We start from the raw sequence: 21,670 nt of genomic DNA, 5'->3' as shown, positions 1-21,670 counted from the left end.
TTGAAAATTTCTTCATAAGAGAATATGGGAAAATATAAGCTTAGCAAGGAAACCAGAGTACATATAAACCTTGCTTTATATTTGGATTGGTGATTACCAACATACACACACATGCCACTTAATAAATGGTAGTTACTACTGTCTTCAGTAGGAACTAAGGGTGAAAATTTAAGGGAAGTGGGAGTTAAGTAACAGTACAAAAAATGCAAGGAGGTTAAGAGTTAACATTCATTTAACAAATATTTTCTGTCTGCCTATAAGTTCCTGCCACAAAGCTGAGCATTAGACCATGAACAACATTAGACTTTGTTCTTTACTCTTATTCAGCTCATTCTCTATGTCTCTAGGAGTAGTCTAAAAAATGTAAAATAAAAAGGGTGTGGCCTTTCATTGCTTATAGAAGCAATCTGGAAAAGAGATAAAGGAGAAAAGTATAGTCTTATTAATACAGTTTTTAGATAATAGACAAATCATTAGAACTACTTAGAGGTATAATAAAAAGTAATAAACAACCTTTTATGGTCAATCATAATATATTACTGATAAGTTTATCGACATATATACTTTTGAAAATAAGTCAGAAGATTACTTCAACATGAAGAAAGTGACTGTGTGCATCTGTGTACTTGCATGCTTAGTCATATCCAACTTTTTGTGACTCCATGTCCATGGGATTTTTCGAGGCAAAAATACAAGAGTGGGTTGCCATTTCCTCCTCCAGGGAATCTTCCTGACCCAGGGATGGAACCCGTGTCTCGTGTGTCTCCTGCTATGGCTGGCAGATTCTTTACCTCTTGAGCCTCGGGGAAGCCTGAAAGTGAGTATGTTTAACTCTAAAAGCATTTTAACAAAAGCAGTATCTTATGAACAGTTTGCATACTTGGAAGCTTTAAGATCAATACTGAAAAAGGGAAAATCAGATGTCAACAAAGGAGAGATACTAGAGACCTGAGATGCTAGCAAATCCTTGACTGTGAGTCTTCTAACCCCTGATGATTTATTTCTGAATTAACATTCTTGGCTGATTCACAAAAAGCATTAAAAAAAGAGCCACATGAAGATTATGTTCCTAAATTGGAATATTTCAGACATGTGTACTGGAACTTTTCACAATATTTCACCATTTCTTTGATTTAATATTCAAAATTGATATAACGATGTCAGAAAACACTTCCTGAATAGAGACAAGTGTGAAAGATATTTCACAAGTTGAAAATAAACTGGACTTTGTGATTTTTTGTGAAGTAATGGAGCAAGTATATATTTGATATTCAGGAAGTATGCTATTAGCTTAGGGTGCCTTTGCTTTTCAAACTCAACACCCAAGAGCTTTGTTAACATCTTTCTAGCTGACTTCTACACAAAGAGAGCTTTGTTAAAGATTTCCAAACATATTTAAAATCATGTTTGATTTCTCCTTTTAATTTTAGTATTTGAAAAGATTTTTAAAGTCCTTCTATTTTAGCCAGTTTGGAACCACTTAACACCAGAAATCCCGATTAATTGTAGTATTCTAAAAATATATGTGTATAGGTTTGTGTGTGTGTGTGTGTGTGTGTGTGTGTGTGTGTGTGTGTGTGTGTGGAGAGACAGAGAGAGAGAGATTTCAAATGAAAAAAAACATAATCACACTGACCAATTTTTCCTAGATATCGAGTTATAGAGAGCTAATTTCTTTATCTTCGGCTGAATTTTCTTTTTGAGAATTCATGAACAAAAGTGGGCAAAGATTACGTAAAGAGGAAATCTGGTCATACAAGTCAATACATTGAACATGACTGAAGGAATATGCATGAAGCAAAGATATAAATTTTTGAGTTAAGGGAATAAATACTATCTTCTCAATACAGTACATAGAGATAAAAGAAAGAGAGGGATAATGAAGAGTCTTTGGGGGTCTCAGGTAGCACTCCTAAACATCTAATTTGAGGATACAGAAAATAAATAAATGGGAACCAACCAGAAAATTGGGAGGAAGTAGGAATTAAATGCTGAGAAATCTGGAAAACTATGAAATTGACAAATAAAACCAAAGTTTTGTTCTTTAAGATCTATTAAATTGATAAGTTGCTGACAACTCTAATCGAGAGAGAAAACACACTTATGAAATTTGGAATGAAAGAAATTATAACTAGAATGGGAACAATTAGAAAATATAAGAATATTATGAATAATTCTATCCTAGTAAATTTACTGGATGATTTTATTAAAAATGCAGCTGAAAATTAGTCATTAGAATTCTAATACAACAAAGAAAATTAAAATATAGTGAAATATAATACTCAAAGAGCACCATGCTCAAGATTTTCAAAAAAAGAAAAACACTGAATAACCTGTAAACAGTGGTTCCCCAGACTTGCTGACTGCTACAATATCAGGTAGCCTTGTATAAGCTATTCATTACCTTTATAATATTCTATAAAATATATAGCCTACTTTTTAGAATCTGGAGTAAAACATTAAAAATTATTCTTTGGAAATTTGAAAAGTAGAATATTTAGATTAAGGAATGATCACATTTACTCAAAGCATAATATTAATACATTCAATATGAGATTATGCAGCTACACAATTTTCATTAAAGTATTTATATGAAGTTTAATTTTTATATAATATTGAATTCAATTTATACTGATTCATAAAAAAATCACATAATCAGAATAAATTTTACAAAAGGATCAATTAAGTAGCAAGGGCTTGAATAAGACTTTCTTGAGTGGTAAAATCAGATCTAAAAAAAAATGTTTCACCAAAACCCAACCTTGAATATATTTTGTTTAAAATACAAAACTTAGACTAAGTTTCAAGAGAGAGAAGTACTTAAGGAAGCTCCTGTCCTCTTGTCTGTTCAAATCATCATTCACTAGGATAATTATTATTTGGAAATGTGCCTGATTCATTTTCCTCACATGCTAAGTGTTCATGGGTTGGCATATCACAGCAATTACTGTCAAGAGAATTACTATTAAAATCATTTCCCCTGTACTTATAGTGTTTTCACTTAAAACAGAAAGAATAAAAGTAGTCATTCTATGCCTGTTATGGAGTGATCTGCCTCTCAAATCATCACAGCTCCCGCTTGTATTTCTTTCAGGTCTTGCTAATCAAATATCATGTTCTCCTTAAAGATTTTCTTTTATACTTGTGTTAGGCTGCATTTTTGTTTACAATTACCTACAATCCCAGGAGGATTACACATTCTTGCCCAGTTGGCTTCAGATTTGGTCATGTGACTTGTTTTGTTCAATATGTGAAAAGATAAGTGACACATATTTTCACAAGCAGAAACTTTAAGCGGCTTCACATTGATACTCTCATCTCACTTCCCTATATCTAAATGCCTGTAATATCTTTGTAGAAGCTGCTCTGTCAACCTGGGATCCAGGGAAAGACATGAAAAAAAAGCCATGCTTGACCTGTGATTCATGTGAAGTGTTAGAAATAATTAAACCGATATTATAACAAACCTTGAAATTTTGCAGTTTGACTGATATCACATTATAATATACTCCACTTTCAGGGACACACCACCTCATATGATGTTTTTTTCCATACCATTTTTTTGCCCTTCAACATATACATCTATATTTGTTTCTTGTCTGTTATTTTCATCCCTAAGAATATAAGCTTTATGAGGGTAGGGACTTTATTCTTTTCATTGTTGAATCCCAGCACCTAGTTTAGTGACTATAATAACTATTAGCCAGATGGAAGACACATGGAAGGAGGAAGGGCATTGCAAGCTAAAGTGGAAATCTCCCAAAAATGGCAGAGGAGAAATACAAGGTGCTGAATTGCATCAACTTTATTTAGCTTTTCCAGTCAGAGGAAGAAAATGAATCAAAGTGGGATGGAAAGGATTGGAGAACTAGGTTATCTATTATAATTATCTATGAAGTTTGGAAATAATTAGGAGAGTAGCATCACAAAGTAATTTGTTTGAACAGAGGGAATTAAAAATAACATAGAGATGTATTAACTGTAATACAGGAGTGGAGTGATGGGAAATAAGATAGTAAAAGTTAAAGAGAACTATGAAGAATATAGGAATAGCAAATGTAAAGAACAATTACAAATACAAAATAGCACTAGCACTAACATAACAGACCCAAGGAAGAATTTCAGCTCCTTCCCCCAATTCTCCCACCTTCTATCCAAGACTGAGACATAGACCTCATTTGAAGGCATGGTTCTGGTTCATGGCATGGCAGAGAAATTACTATGGTACTGCACCTGTAGAACTTGCTGGAATATGTCCTCTAAGATGTGAGAAAGCTGTTGACTTAGCAGTGTCTTACTGAGGCACTCTGCTATAAAAATATCTATGAAAGTATGCCAAGTGAAATTCTGGTTGCTATGAACCACAAGACTGGGTGATGAAGAAGCCAGCTATGCCAGCACATCAGAACAATGAAGAAAATTATTTTCGCTTACAACATCTGTCCAATATCCTCTACTGCCAAAACTTAAAAAATCATTCCAACTTGAGAAGATAATTAAAGGCCCTGGATAATTTTCACAGATCAGGCAATACAGAATGAATCTGGAGTCAAGAGGCAATATTTGGTAACTATCAGGTCAGGTGAGAGACTCTGATGATCATTCTAAGAGAATGAAAAAAAGGGGCATAATACCTTTGACAGATATAGAGCCATTAACAAAGCAGATTTAACAAATTTTATAAAAATTGGATGTGGAATTGAAGAGGAAAGAAGAGTAAAGGCTCTTGCAGTTCCATCAGGGATTATTGGTTCCCTGAGGTGCGAAATTCAAGAAGAAATGATCCCTTGGAGACTCATCAAGAAGAGTGATGGGGAAGGAAGGAAGTAAAGTTGTAGACACATTGGATTAAAGATATGTTTTCAATATCTAGATGGAAGTAGACTCTGAGTAATTGAATACAAAGATCTGGAGCTCAGGAGAGAGATACAAACACATGCAGATTTTACATTCACTATTTAAAATAATTGTTAAATACCTGATACAGATATCATCAGAGAGTTGCTAGGTAATATAGTATGAGTTGGATTATAAAAACCAAGAGGAAAAGAATGAAAATAGAAGGCTGCCAAAGACAAGTACCCTAGAGAACATTAGTATTTAATGCCCTCTAGTTCTCTTAGTTTCTGCCAGTTAGGATGCTTAGTACCAAGTATTCTCTTTACAATGTCAGGAATTATACAGCACATGGAGAGTTTATCCCAGTTGGGACATTCCATACATTTTTATATCTTCTTTTTCTGAACTATGGCAAACTATAGCATATGTGCTCCAGTACCTAAAACCAATAGTTACCCACAGTGTAGACAATGGACTTTTACAATATCTCATATAATAACTGAATGATGTGAACCAGCAGGAAGCAACATCGTCTTAATAAATCAAGAGAGATATCTGCATAGGGATTTATAGCTCTAGATAGAATTAACTGGCTCTCCCAGGGTGGGATTTCTTGAGGAACCATTTATAAATGGGTTAGGAGATCCCTTGGGGAAGTCAATGGTGTTAGAAAGCCTTTGGACAAGAAGGCCCACTGTCTCCCCTTGTGAGTACCCCTGGTTTGGGCTCTTTCTTTATTATCATCAGAGTAGTCACAGCCCTGTCAATAATTATAACAGCAAAAATTGTAAAGGAAAACAAGAAGAGAGGAACAGAAGAAATGCCAAATGAAAATTAATAAGAAAAAAGATAAAAGTGAAACTGATTTTTCAGAGCAAAATATAATAAAATATTAAGAAGTAATTTTAAACAAGTAAACATAAATAAAAAGTAAAATACATCACCAAAGTTAAAAGTTAAGACAATGAGATTTAATAACCATTATAACAAAAGCAGTGCACATTTTACAGTGTGAAAGAAGTGAAAAAAATTTTAAATCCTCAGCAAAATATTAATATGAACATATAAAATTAATAACAATTATAAAATATAAAACTATAAGTCTATAAGTTAGGAAAATTTTAAAAATATATGTTCTAAAATGACAAAAATGCTAGTTGATGAAATAAATACTGAAGATACAGAGGGAAATCCAAGGTGACTTTATGAAGTATATTCAAATAGGAGGCTGACAGGATAAAAATGACTAAATCAAACATAAGTAGGGCAGGGATTTGAATTCTCACTAATGTCTTCTATGTATCTGATTTCTGGTGTATCGTCCACCACCCTGAACTAACTTGGCCTAATCAATCTGAATAATGGCCTGCAGGCCTATGGTCTTGCTACTTCAGCCTTCATCTCAAATCAGAGAAACATGAAGACGCCAGCCACCTACCCAGACATTCAATGCTCTCAGAAACCCCAACAATCTCAGAAATGGAGAAAGGGGAGATTTACTCACACATATTATAAGTCATCAGTGCATACTAGGCATGCACTCTTTTACTGTTGGAAAGAATTGTACTGTTGGAAAAAAAAAGTGAAAACATAAAGAAAAAAAAAAAGAATCCCTGGCAGTTAGTTCTGACATAGCTTATGGTGGGAAATTCCTATCTGTATATTACATACTTATCTCAAAATGACTTAATTAATTTCTAGGTAATTTCCCTATGAACACTGTAAGCAAAGCAGTTTAGGCAGTGACCTATGTGCAATTTCAATTACTGACTCATGTTTTTGCCATGATTTAATAAATCACAGGAGTATTTGTGATGTTAGAGTGAAACAAAATGTTTCAACATTATAAAGTTGTAGGTATGTACCTTAATTCTGCTCTAAGCTGCTTATGAGTTTTCAGTTCAGTTCAGTCGCTCAGTCGTGTCCGACTCTTTGCAACCCCATGAATCGCAGCACACCAGGCCTCCCTGTCCATCACCAACTCCCGGAGTTCACTCAGACTCACGTCCATCGAGTCCGTGATGCCATCCAGCCATCTCATCCTCTGTCGTCCACTTCTCCTCCTGCCCCCAATCCCTCCCAGCATCAGAGTCTTTTCCAATGAGTCAACTCTTCTTATGAGGTGGCCAAAGTACTGGAGTTTCAGCTTTAGCATCATTCCTTCCAAAGAAATCCCAGGGTTGATCTCCTTCAGAATGGACTGGTTGGATTTCCTTGCAGTCCAAGGGACTCTCAAGAGTCTTCTCCAACATCACAGTTCAAAAGCATCAATTCTTCAGCATTCAGCCTTCTTCACAGTCTGAGTTTTACCCCCTACTATATCATGTCCCATAGGATTCAATGTGTATGCAAGGGTAGAATGCATCTTGCAGGGTTATACTGAAGATTAAAAATAATACAAATGAACATCTAGCACAGAGAGTGAATTACACTCCTCATTTTTGTTGTTACACTTAAAGCTACTGAGTATTCACTGCTCTGAATCAGTATTAATCTTCAGTCATAAACTAACTTGATTACTAACAAGGTTTTGCAAGGCCACAAGCAAGCCAATTAACTTTACCAATTGGTGTCACAAATGAACGCTCCTGCTCTTTAGAAATTCCAGTGACTTTCATTTTGGACTATATTGTAGTCACTGTACAACAAAATACATATCTGATCATTGCAGTTAAAATAAGTGTAAGTGAAGTTGCTCAGTCATGTCTGACTCTTTGCGACCCCATGAACTGTAGCCTACCACGCTCCTCCATTCATGGGATTTTCCAGGCAAGAGTACTGGAGTGGGTTGCCATATCCTACTCCAGGGGATCTTCCTGACCCAGGGATTGAACCCGGGTCTCCTGCATTGTAGGCAGATGCTTTACCATCTGAGCCACGAGAGAAGTCTTAAATAAGTTAAAATATGTTCTGTGCTTATTCATTTATTCTAGTGCCTTTTGCATTAGTACATTATTATTCAGTAGCTAGTGTTGTCAAATCAATTGGTCAGATGACTGTTCTTAAAAAGATAAGGGGACATGGCCAGTCAGACAGAACAGGGGCATAGCACATGTGGAACTTAGTTATTTAGCACAATAGGATTTGCCTTTAAGGTAAGAAAAGTTGTTTTAAGTATCATTGATTTTTACTTGGAAAACATGTCCTATTGATTTTTCCATCCAGACCCTTAACTATGGCTTTTAATACACCATTCTTGTCTATAATGATGACCAATGAAAATGATGGTTCAGGTAGCGAAAGGGTAAAATGAGGCTTTAAGAAATACTACCCAAAAGGGCTCCCTACCACACACACATGATTGTACTTCAAAGTGCTACTTATTTCTATAGTGGGAAATAAGGTTCTTAGCTTTTTGAAACCATGTGGCAAGTATAAAAAGTAAGCAACTGAATTTTCTGTTTCCAAATATCTATGTTTTGGGGCAAATAATTCCTGGGTTTCTGCCAGAAATAAAGTTCAATTATTTGGAGAAGCTGGTTGTTTGAATTTCTGTATTTCTTTTAATTAGGCTTTGTTTCTCCCAGCTGTCATTAGTTGGTTCTACTTTATTACATTTTGAGACTTGGCATTCAAGCATTTGGAAATGCATTTATTCAGTCGGTGTAAGAAACAAACAACAACAAAGCCACAGGAATTCTGAAGAACATTGCTTATCATCTGGCATTGCACAGTCAATATTCGTTGTGTTTCAAAGAACCTACTTCTATAGTGTTACCCACGGTAGCCTCTGTAGACAATGCCTACAATTCCTTTCTCTGTGCATCTTGCCTACTTTTCTTTCTTACCTCTCTTTCTTTTACTCTCTCCTTTCTTTACTTTCTTTGTTTTTCCTTACTCTGTCCTCCCTTTTCTCCTGTATTTCCTTCCTCTTTTCTGGCTTTCTTCTATCTTGTTTTCATTTACATTTAAAAGCTGCAAAGAAATAATTTACATAAAACTTCAATATTTGTGGAAAAGGATTTTCAAGAAATAAAGTTTATTATTTGAACAGAATAGAATGAAATTGCAAAGACAATTATGTTAACATGATAATAAATATGATTGTTTATTTCAATAGCTTATGATTTTAGCTTTGCACAATGAAACAATCACCTCTTAAGCAAATCTTAAGTTCTCTGGGAATTTTCAGATTCACTTATCAAAAGAATATTTTAGTTAAGAGTACTAAATTTATCTTTTCCCAGACATTGGTTATTGCCTGAAAGGAAGAAAGGTTAGAATAACAAAAGAGCATCTAATATCTCGACAAGTTATTATAGAACATTGAATTTATTATCATTCACAATATTAAAATTTTAACTATGAGGTTTAAGATATTCCTTAAAATATATTCTATAGAAGAAAAATCCCAAGTTTCTGCATTAACATATTAGTTAACTAAGTAGTATCATTTATATAAGCTGTTTTGGATAAAGTCAGACACCTATTATTCAAATATTGTTGGCCATTTAGTCGTCCCTGCTGGCTCAGCTGGTAAAGAATCCAGGCCAGAGTACTGGAGTGGGTAGCCTTTCCCTTCTCCAGGAGATCTTCCCAACCCAGGGATTGAACCCAGGTCTCTGGCATACCAGCTGAGCCACCAGGGAAGCCTTCCTGATTGTATAAAGTGAAGTGAAGTTGCTCAGTTGTGTCCGACTCTTTGCGACCCCATGGACTGTAGCCTACCAGGCTTCTCAGTCCATGGGATTTTCCAGGCAAGAGTACTGGAGTGGGGTGCCATTTCCTTCTCCAGGGGATCTTCTCAACCCAGGGATTGAACCCAGGTCTCCCACATTGGAGGCAGATGCTTTGCCCACTGAGCCACCAGGGAAGCCCATAATGTAAATTACCTGTGGTCAAACAGCAATAATCTACTCCTTTTCCTCTATCAGCCTGGTAGCCTTTTTGTTTTTTTAATTGGATATACTGTCTTTAAGAAGATAGCATACAAAATTGGCTTATTTAAATTAAGAGGTAAGTAGAAGAGTCAGGCAATGAGATCACCTTCCAAGTAGGAGTTGTATATGGAATACGGTAGTCAGTGGGAGGCCAGCTTCTGGTGAGCTGACAAAATTTTAATGGATTTGAAAAGCAATTCTCTGCCCCTCTACAGTTTCATTCTGCATAACTCCAGGGAAAATTTAAAACAACTTGAACCTGTTACAGAGAAGTGATTATGTCATAAATTTTATACAAGCTTGATTTACCTGTTTGGAATTATGGTGAGGGAAGGGTAAGAGTGTCAAAAAGAGTGATACTCAAGGAACTAATTTTCCCAAAATTAAAGCAAAATTAAAGATTATTAATTAAGCAGTCTAAGGTTGAATTTATGTATTCTTGCATATTTGTTTAAAAACAAATTATTAGGAGTGAATTCCAAAGGAAGTAGTTCAAAAAGAGTAATAATTCTTTATGTATCTGGTTATTTCCTTTAATCTTCAGCAGTTTTACCATTCAAAGAAACAAGAACATTTAAAAAGGCATACAATACAAGGTTGTCTTTTTTTTTTTTTTTGACCAATGAAACTGTAAAAGTGATGATCAAAACTATGGATCTTCAGAAAAGCTTGAGGTGAATTTGGATTCAAACATTAAAAAAAAAAAAAATCAGACTTTCTTTCTCACATAGTGCACCAACTGTGAGGAGATAACCCACGTCCAAGAACAAAAGAAAAGCCCCAGCAAATGGTATGAGGGGTGAAATTACATTTAGAATCAAATCCCATAACCCTTGAGAAGTGCTCAGAGGGCTCAAACAAACCTTATTTGCACCAGGACCCAGAGACCCCACAAAGCCTGAGACAGAACTGTGTTTGGGTGTTTCCTGTGGAGGTACATGTCAGCAGTGGGCTGCTGCAGGGACAGAGGCTCTGGGTGCAGCAGACCTGGGTATGGGATAAGCCCTCTTGGAGGAGGTTGCCATTAATAACAACATAGAGCCATGAGAACTTAAACAGGACTGGGAAACAAACTCTTGGTGGGCACAAACAGAACCTTGTGTGCACCAGGACCCAGGCAAAAGGAGCAGTGAGCCCACAAGAGACTGACCCAGACTTGCCTGAAAGTGTCCAGCAGTCTCCGTGGAGGCGTGGGTCAGCGGTGGCCTGCTGCAGGGCTAGGAACACCGAGTGTAGCCGTGCATGCACAGGACCTTTTGAAGGGGGTCACCATCATCTTCATTACTTCCACCATAGTTTGGCCCCAGGTAAATAAAAGGCAGTGAACACACCCATAACTATTAATAGAAAATTGGATTAAAGACTCACTGAACATGGCCCTGCCCATCAGAACAAGACCCAATTTCCCCTTCAGTCAGTCTCTCCCATCAGGAAGCTTTCATAAGCCTCACACCCTTCTCCATCAGAGGGCAGACAGACTAAAAACCACTATCACAGGAAACTAACCAATCTGATCATATAGACCACAGCCTTGTCTAACTCAATGAAACTATGAACCATTCCATGTAGAGCTACCCAAATGGATGGGTCATGGTGGAGAGTTTTGACTTCTCCATGTGGTCCACTGGAGAAAGGAAAGGCAAACCACTTCAGTATTCTTGCCTTGAGAACCCCATGAACAGTATGAAAAGGTAAAAAGATAGGACACTGAAAGATGAACTCCCCAGGTCAGTAGGTGCCCAATATGATATGGGAGAACAGTGAAGAAATAACTCCAGAAAGAATGAAGAGATGGAGCCAAAGCAAAAATAACACGCAGCTGTGGATGTGATGGGTGATAGAAGTAAAGTTTGAGGCTGTAAAGAGCAACATTGCATAGGAACTAAGGAATGTTAGGTCCATGAATCAATGCAAATTGGAAGTGATCAAACAGGAGATGGCAAGAGTGAACAATGACATTCTAGGAATTAGCGAACTAAAATGGACTGAATGGGTGAATTTAACTCAGATGACCATTATATCTACTGCTGTGGGCAAGAATCCCTTAGAAGAAATGGAGTAGCCATCATGGTCAACAAGAGTCCAAAATGCAGTATTAGGAGGCAATCTCAAAAATGACAGAATGAACTCAGTTCGTTTCCAACACAAACCATTCAATATCATGGTAATCCAAATCTATGCCCCGACCACTAATGCTGAAGAAGCTGAAGTTGAATGGTTCTATGAAGAACATCACGGGGATGACCCAGAGAGATGTTGTGGGGTGGGGGTGGGAGGGGGTTCATGTTTGGGAACGCATGTACACCCATGGTGGATTCATGTCAATGTATGGCAAAACCAGTACAGAATTGTAAAGTAAAATAAAAAATATATATATATATATAAATAAAGACCTTCTAGAACTAACACCCAAAAAAGATGTTCTTGTCATTATAGGGGACTGGAATGCAAAATTAGGGAGTCAAGAAACACCTGGAGTAACAGGCAAATTTGGCCTTGGAGTACAGAATGAAGCAGAGCAAAGGCTAATAGCGTTTTGCCAAGAGAACACACTGGTCATAGCAAACACCCTCTTCCAATAACACAAGAGAAGACTTTACATATGGAAATCACCAGATGGTCAATATTGAAATCAGATTGATTATATTCTTTGCAGCAAAAGATGGAGAAGTTCTATACAGTCAGCAAAAATAAGACCAGGAGCTGACTCTGGCATAGACCATGAACTCCTTATTGCCAAATTCAGACTTAAATTGAAGAAAGTAGTGAAAAACACTAGACCATATAGGTATGACCTAAGTCAAATCCCTTACAATTATACAGTGGAAGTGAGAGATAGATTTAAGGGACTAGCTCTGATAGACAGAGTGACTGAAGAAATATGGGTGGAGGTTCATGTCATTGTACAGGAGATAGTGATCAAGACCATCCCCAAGAAAAAGAAATGCAAAAAAAAGCAAAATGAATGTCTGAGGAGGCCTTACAGACAGCTGAGAACAGAAGAGGAGCTAAAGGCAAAGGAAAAAAGGAAAGATATACCCATTTGAATGCAGAGTTCCAAAGAATAGCATGGAAAGATGAGAAAGCCTTCCTCAACGATCAATGCAAAGAGATAGAGGAAAATAACAGAATGGGAAAGACTAGAGATCTCTTCAAGAAAATTAGAGATACCAAGGGAATATTTCATGCAAAGATAGTCACAATAAAGGACAGAAATGGTATGGACCTAACAGAAGCAGAAGATATTAAGAAGTGGTGTCAAGAATATACAGAAGAAAGATACAAAAAGATCTTCATGACCCGGATAATCACGATGGTGTGATCAACAACCTAGAGCTAAACATCCTGGAATGCGAAGTCAAGTGGGCCTTAGGAAGCATCACTATGAACAAAGATAGTGGAGGTGATGGAATTCCAGTTGAGCTATTTCAAATCCTCGAAGATCATGCTGTGAATGTGCTGCACTCAATATGCCAGCCAATCTGGAAAACTCAGCAGTGGCCACAGGACTGGAAAAGATCAGTTTTCATTCCAATCCTTAATAAAGGCAATGCAAAAGAAAGCTCAAATTACTGCAAAATTGCACTCATCTCACACACTAGCAAAATAATGCTCAAAATTCTCCAAGCCAGGCTTCAACAGTATGTGAACCATGAACTTCCAGATGTTTAAGCTGGATTTAGAAAAGGCAGAGGAACCAGAGATCAAATTGCCAACATCCATTGGATCATTGAAAAAGCAAGAGAGTTCCAGGAAAACATCTACTTTTGCTTTATTAACTATACCAAAGCCTTTGCCTGTATGGGTCACAACACACTGGAAAATTCTTACAGAGATGGGAATACTAGACCACCTGACCTGCCTCTTGAGAAACCTATATGCAGGTCGAGAAGCAACAGTTAGAACTAGACAAGGAACGGCAGGCTGGTTCCAAATAGGGAAAGGAGTAAGTAAAGGCTGTATATTGTCACTCTGCTTATTTAACTTACATGCAGAGTACATCATGAGAAACGCTGGGCTGGATGAAGCACAAGCTGGAATCAAGATTGCCAGGATAAATATCAATGAACTCAGATATGCAGATTAAACCACCCTTATGGTAGAAGTAAAAAGGAGCTAAAGAGCCTCTTGATGAAAGTGAAAGAGGAGAGTGAAAATGTTGGGTTAAAACTCAACATTCAGAAAACTAAGATCATGGCATCTGGACCCATCACTTCTTGGAAAATAGATGGGGAAACAATGGAAACAGTGGCTGACTTTATTTTTTTGGTCTCCCAAATCTGCAGATGGTGACTGTAGCCATGAAATTAAAAGACGCTTGCTCCTTGGAAGAAAAGTTATGACCAACCTAGACAGCATAATAAAAAGCACAGACATTACTTTGCCAACAAAAGTCCATCTAGTTAAAGGTATAGTTTTTCCAGTGGTCATGTATGGATGTGAGAGTTGGACTATAAACAATGCTGAGTATCAGATAATTGATGCTTTTGAATTGTGGTGTTGGATAAGACTCTTGAGAGTCCCGTGACTGCAAGGAGACCCAACCAGTCCATCCTAAATTAAATCAGTCCTGAGTATTAGTTGGAAGGGCTGATGCTGAAGCTGAAACTCCAATACTTTGCCACTGGTGTGAAGTACTGACTCACTGGAAAAGACCCTGATGCTGGGAAAGACTGAGGGCAGGAGGAGAAGGGGATGACAGAGGATGAGATGGTTGGATTGCATCACCAACTCAATGGACATGAGTTTGAGTAAACTCCAGGAGTTGAAGATGGACAAGGAGGCCTGGCATGCTGCAGTCCATGGGGTTGCAAAGCGTTGGACACGACTAAGTGACTGAACTGAACTGGTCTGCACCTGTTTTTGCTTACAATGTCACAAAGATAATATGCATGAAAGAAGATTTCTAAAGCAGACAAGTAGATCATAACCTTCAATTTTGCTCTCTACTGAAGACCTGCACTCTGGCACCAGTAGTCTAATTCCTCTTTACAGCTCTAAGATCAGCAGTGTCATTTAAATTCACACACTTAAATATGATATTAACAGTATTTATCCTCAGAAAACTTGGTAACTATAAATGAACCTTTGCTAAATCCTTGGTACTTCAACCACATAAATCCTTTTCTAAAGCAATCAGTAATCCATTCAACCTTATAATATTATTGATGTGGCATGCCATATTTACAAAGCATTCTATTTTTTCACAATACCTTTTCCTTAACATCTTCTGGCATTTTATTCCTTGCTCTTTTTTGAAAGAAAATTGAAGAAAAATAGAATCTAACATTACTATTATTACTTTATTCATCTTCATTTTCTATAGATTCTCTCATCTTCTCTGAGACAGTTCACCCACAAAATTATTATTTTATGAAAAGCAACAAGAATTATAACAAGGGACACCTTTGTTTCTCCAGAAGTGTTTTGGTAATTAGAAACATGAAGACAGCTTTGTTCTCTAAGAACACTCCTGAGGAAAATGTTTCAAGTTTATTTTTTTGAGCTGTCATGACTTAGTACACCAACCAGTCTTCATGACATGCTCTGAATCAGATATCCCTAAGTAATAAAGCAACAGTTTTTCCCCCAAATTAATGTTTGCCAAACCTTTATCAGTCTAATAAACATTAAACAGATCATATGAGTTAAAAAAACTAATTCTTAAAATGATATTATCTCCATCTCCATTCAAATTAATTTTAACAGAGCTGAAGTCCAACATTTCTCCTAGCAGACACAGCTTTCATCAGAATCAACAGTAGCTGGTACTGAATGATCTGCTATTTCGTGGTTAAGAGATGCATTATAAGCATTTGGGAGGATTTTGATCATGTTATATGTGGAATTTGATCTATGCTACCACTTGATGCCTATTTCTTATATTTTATTAAACTTCCATAGTACAAAAGAGACCAAGGATAGCTATTTAGTATAGTCTATAAAATGTGCACAGTGGAGATTTTTTTATTTTTTGGCCACATACAAAGTAAAATCTTAAGAGGGCAAGTATATGACCTAAGAGCAAAGTTGGGTTTAAGAAGTAAGGACAGAATCACTGTGAAATCACAAGAAAGATTTGTAGTAGTAAAGGGAGATGATGAAGCACACATGCCATGCAGCAGACACTCTCGATCTATAGAAACAACACAACAGCCAAGGGAAAACCCAGGTCACTGTGTAAATGACTGGGATTTCATTTTGATCCAGCAGGACAACTGGTTAGAACACAAAGACCTAGACTGAAAAATCTTGCAAATCACTAGAATCCGCACTCTTTTGGGTTTGTTTTATTTTTTCTTTTTTGAATAATCAAGTGAACTGGATCATGGCTTAGTAAAGGGAAAGAGATTTCAATGTCTAAAGCAGGTGTCAGTAGATGTTTTCCATAAAGATTCCGATAATAAATATTCTAGGCTTTATAGGCCTTTCGATTTCTGTTACTACTACTCAAATTTATCCTTGCAGTGTGAATGCAACCATAAGCAATACATAAACAAATGAACATGGCTGTGTGTTAAGCTGCTTCAGTTGTGTCCAACCTTTATGACCCAATGGACTGGAGCCCACCCACGGGACTCCTCTGTTCATGGGACATTCCACTCAAGAATATTGTAATATTGTAATGCCAGGCCCTTCTCCAGAGGATCTTCCTGACCTAGGGCTCAAATCCGCATCTCTTACATCTCCTGCATTGGCACTCAGGTTCTTTACCACTAGTGCCACCTGGGAAGCCCTAATAAAGCTTTATGGACACAAATTTGAATATTCGTATGGTACAAAATGGACAGAGGATCTTCGTGGGCTACAGTTCACGGGGTTGCAAAGAGTCAGACACTGCTGAGCAACTAAACACAGCACAACACATGGTACAGACTATTCTTTTTTTTTTCAACCATTTAAAACCAAGTAAAAACTTTTTTAGTTTTCAGAATTCACACAGACAGACACTGGCCAGCTTTGACCTATGGGCTGTAGCTGCTGGCTCATAATCTAGAGAAATACTACAAAACCTATGTCATAAGTGAGCATGTTGGATGCTGGGAATATACAAAACAATAGCATCAGCATCTTGAAATAGTCTCAGTTTTTCTGACCCAAGAGCATGTGACTTAATCTAGTGACAAAAAAGAACTTAAACAGATTTGGCAGCTTGTCCTAGGACATTTTCTATTTGTTTATACTTGCTTCAACTACTATAACTACTATTAAAAAACTATCTGAGTGACTAGATGGATATTTTTAAATACTTAGCTATGTCTTATTCTGTGAAATACATATAGATATAATGTAAGTCTAAAAAATGGAAAAGTGTGTCTTATTATATGGTAGTTATTTGAATTTCAGGCTGTAGTGCCAAGATGAAAGTAGCGTATTTAATTTTAAAGGACATTTAAAATTTTAAGGTAGTATATGCCATGGTTGAGGGAATGTTTTACAGAAACAGATTGTGTAGACATAAGTCAAAAATTCTCACATTTATTACCATATGACTTTGAACAGGTTACTTTCCTAAACTTTTGCCTTAGTTTATTCATCTACAAAATGGAGACATTCCATAGGGTTTTTTTGAGTTCACTTATATAAAATGCTTAGGAAAAGGACTGACACAAAGTAAGCTTTATAAAGTTTGGTTTGCTATCATTGCCAGAAGCACTGTCTCATGTCTAATTTCTTCATTCTCAGAAAGTCCTTTTGTGTAAGCAAATAATAACCCTCCCCCCGCCCCACCCAAGCACACACACAAACATGTGATTTTGGTTTGCATGATAAATTAAGTGATCCAGATAAACTTCCTTTAGGTGAAATTTAACACTTATCTTGATCAGCCATCACTATAACACCAACATCCTAGCTATATTCTTTATTTCAATATGAATAATATAACATTTTAAAATATAAAAGAATATTTAATCTCTTAGAGGGTATAATAGAGATGAAGTTATATCTTACACTAATAGACAGTTAAATGGTTAGTTTAAGTATACGGGTTTAAGCAAACTCAATTACCTTTAATTACACTGAAAATTTTGCCTGAAAGGACTGGGATAATTTTATTTTATTGATAGGTTACTCTTCCTCTTATTTAAATGTCTCAGTATTCTGATAATTATATCTGCATTTCTAATTTTAGCATAATATTTATATTTATTCTACATCAAAATTCATTTTGCAAGGTTATGAATACAAGAAATGGCCCCCTAACTTTCATAGACATGAATTAGTCTTATGGTAAGGTATTTCAATGAATAGTGAATAAAACTAGAAGAAAACAACAGAAGGGGAAAGACTAGAGATCTCTTCAGGAAAATTGGTGATATCAAGGAAACATTTCAACCAGGACAGAAAACAACAGAGACCTAGTGAATGCTGAAGAAATCAAGAAGAGATGGAAAGAATACACGGAAGAACTGCACAAAAAAAGACCTTAATGACTCGCATTTCTGTGGTCGGTCCCCCAGAGCCAGACATTCTGGACTGTGAAGTCAAGTGGGGCTCAGGAAGCACTGCTGTGAATAAAGCTGGTGGATGTGGTGGAATTCCAGTAGAGCTATTCAAAACCCCGCAGGATGATGCCATCAAGGTGCTGCATTCCATATGCCATCAAATCTGGAAGACCCTGCAGTGGCCACAGGACTGGAAAATGCAATCCTCATCCCAATTGCCAAGAAGGATAGTACTCAAGAATGTTCAAACCATCAGACAATTGCACTCATCTCCCATGCCAGTAAGGTCATACTTTACATCTCACATGTTAGGCTTTAGCATTATGTGAACCAAGAACTTCTAGATGTCCAAACTGGACTTATAAAAGGCAAAGGAATCAGAGATCAAATCGTCAACATTTGCTGGATCACAGAGAAAGCAAGGGGATTCCAGCAAAACATCTACCTCTGTTTCATTGACTACACTAAAGCCTTTGACTGTGTGGATCATAACAAACTGTGGGAAACTCTTGAAGAGATGGGAATACTAGACCATCCTATCTGTCTCCTGAGAAATCTGTATGCGAGTCTAAAAACAACAATTAGAACCCTGTATGGAGCAACTGATTGGCTCGGGACTGAAAAAGGAGTATGGCAGGGCTGTCTGCTGTCACCCTGTCTGTTTAATGTATATGCGGAGCACAGCATGAGAAATGCCAGGCTGGATGAATTAAAGCTGGAATCAAGAGGGGTGGGAGAAACATCAACAACCTCAGATATGTAGATGATACCACTCTAATGGCAGAAACCAAAGAAGAAATGAAGAGCCTCTGAATGAGGATGAAGGAGGAAAGTGAAAGAGCAGGCTTAAAACTAAATATTAGAAAAACTAAGATCATAGCACCCAGCTCCATTACTTCATGGTAATTAGAAGGAGAAAAGGTGGAAGTAGTGACATATTTCCTCTTCTTGTGCTCATCTTTCACTGTGGATTGTGACTGCAGCCATGAAATCAGAAAGTGATTGCTTCTGGGCAGGAAAGCTGTGACAAAACTAGACAGTTTGTTGAAAAGCAAAGGCATTACTCTGACAACAAAGGTCTGCATAATCAAGCTATGGTCTCCCCAGTGGTCACATACAGTCCCGATAGCTGGACTGTAAAGAAGACTGCGCACCAAACAACTGATGCCTTCAAACTGTGGTGCTGAAGAAGACTCCTGAACATCCCTTGGACAGCAAGGAGATCAAACCAGTCAGTCTTCAGGGAAATAAACTGAATACTTATTGGAAGGGCTGATGCTGAAGCCCTAATATGTTGGTCATCTGATGAGAAAAGCAGACTCACTGGAAAAGTCCCTGATGCTGGGAAAGATTGAGTGCAGACGTTGAATAGGGCATGAGAAGATGAGATGACTGGATGACATAACTGATGCAATGGGTGTGACCTTGGGCAAACTTCAGGAGATGGTGAGGGACAAGAAGGCCGGGCATGCCGCGGTCTATGGGGTCGCAAAGAGTGGGACACAGCTTGGTGACTGAACAACAATTTATTTCAATAATTGGGTTGTAGTTTTCAGATTAAAATATTTATATATGGTATTTGACTGCCACTAAAGTATAAAACATTTTATCATCTTGTGCCATTTTAAAAATAAATTCTAAAATGAATGCTTACATGTTAACATTATACAAAACCCAATTTTTGAGAAAGAACTAATAAAGCAATCACAAAAATAAAACATAAGAAAATTCCAGATAAACCATAAAATGCAAATATATATACATGGGGCTTGCCAGGTGGTGCTAGTGGTAAAGAATCCACCTGTCAATTCAGGAGAAAAAGGTTTGATTTCTGGGTCAGGAAGATCCCCTGGAGGAGGAAATGGAAACCCACTCCAGTATTTTGCCTGAAAAATCCCATAGACAGAGGAGCCTGACAGGCTACAATCAATGGGGTCATCAATGGGGTCACAAAGAGTCAGACACAGCTGAGCAACTGAGCATACAAACATACACACACATGCATATACATATGATATACACATTCTTTTGTCCAGTTTCCTATATCCTTTTCAGAACAGAAACGGAAACACACTTAACCTAAATTTATCTTTTTTTAACCTGTTAGGTATCTGTTACTCTTCCTGTCCTTAGGTGAGAGAACTTAAAAGATTTACAAAGAATTTAAAGCTTATGCTGTGTCCTTAAGACTGTGCTGCAAATACAGGTCATAGAATTTGCATGCAAAGTTTGTATTGCTAGTCCGTCTTTTGCCCACTATACAAGAGATGACCTGTATTAAATTACACTGCAGCATAATCTGATGATGACATTTTTGTCTGACATGATTGGGGAATACATATACTGAATTTTTCAAAAGTGGAAATTGACTTTTGGGTCCCAGAGAAACATTTACTTTAATCATTTTCTTGATAGAAATCTTCTGGAAGACTATTAACACTTCCCTACATTCTTAAAAAGAGGCCACTAAAGGGAATTTGCTCTTATCTTGATCATTTACAGCCTCCATCTTGAATATCCATCATACCCTGTTGTAATGCCTCAGCTGTCAAGCTGTCAGCTGTCATGATCTGCCATCATCCTACTTGCCTCTAACAGCCTTCTGTTCTGATTCCTCTCAATGACTCTGGGTCAGAGAACCAGATGACCAAGGCTTTAAAGGCTATATGTAAAGATACTGTTTCCTAACTATAAACTTGCTATACCAGACCTGTAGTCTCTCAATACTGACTGCATATTTGAATTACTTGGGGAACCATTAAAAATAAATAAATAAATACTGCTCAGATTCCATAGCAGATTCTGTTTAATAGATCTGAAATGGAGCTTCACCATTGGTATTTTCAAAATGCCCCTAAAATGTTATGTTTTGCTCTATTTTGTCTTTCAGCCAGGTTTGTGATAGCAGTAGACAATGTACAAAATATCTTTAAATCTGAAACATATTGTTTTCACAGTTACAAGAATCAGTAAATCTTTAAATGAAGGTCTAAACCCTATACTCTATTTAGTTTCTGGCTAAGTAGAATATATATATGTGTGTGTGTTTGTGTGTCTGTGTCTGTGTGTGTGCATGCTCAGCTGCTCAGTAGGGTCCAACTCTTTGCAACCCCATGAACTATAGCACACCATGCTCCTCTCTCCATGGGATTCTCCAGGCAAGAGTACTGGACTGGGGTGCCATTTCCTCCTCCAGGGGATCTTCCAGACCCAGGGATCAAAGCTGCAGCTCCTGCAGCAGCAGGCAGGTTCTTTATCACTGAACCACCTGTAAAGCCCATACATATATATACACACAGATATATGTATGTGTGTATAGACATATATATATGTGTGTGTGTATGTATATATATATATATAATTGTGTGTGTATGTGTATATATATATATAATTGTGTGTGTATGTGTATATATATAATTGTATCTATATTGTGTGTATATATAATTGTATCTATATTGTGTGTATATATAATTGTATCTATATTGTGTGTATATATAATTGTAT

At 36.9% G+C, this 21,670-nt stretch overlaps 1 long non-coding RNA gene across 1 annotated transcript in view; it reads right to left on the bottom strand.

Annotated features, from left to right (window-relative positions):
* LOC120858416 overlaps nt 1-21,670 on the bottom strand; it is a 439,990-nt gene that overhangs the window by 272,288 nt on the left and 146,032 nt on the right. The window lies entirely within an intron of this gene.

This window comes from Oryx dammah, unplaced genomic scaffold (genome assembly GCF_014754425.2).
Source record: "Oryx dammah isolate SB20612 unplaced genomic scaffold, SCBI_Odam_1.1 HiC_scaffold_29, whole genome shotgun sequence".
Classification (NCBI taxonomy): Eukaryota; Metazoa; Chordata; class Mammalia; order Artiodactyla; family Bovidae; genus Oryx; species Oryx dammah.
The sequence above is the reverse complement of the archived record's forward strand: the minus strand, read 5'-3'. Positions and strand labels throughout refer to the sequence as shown.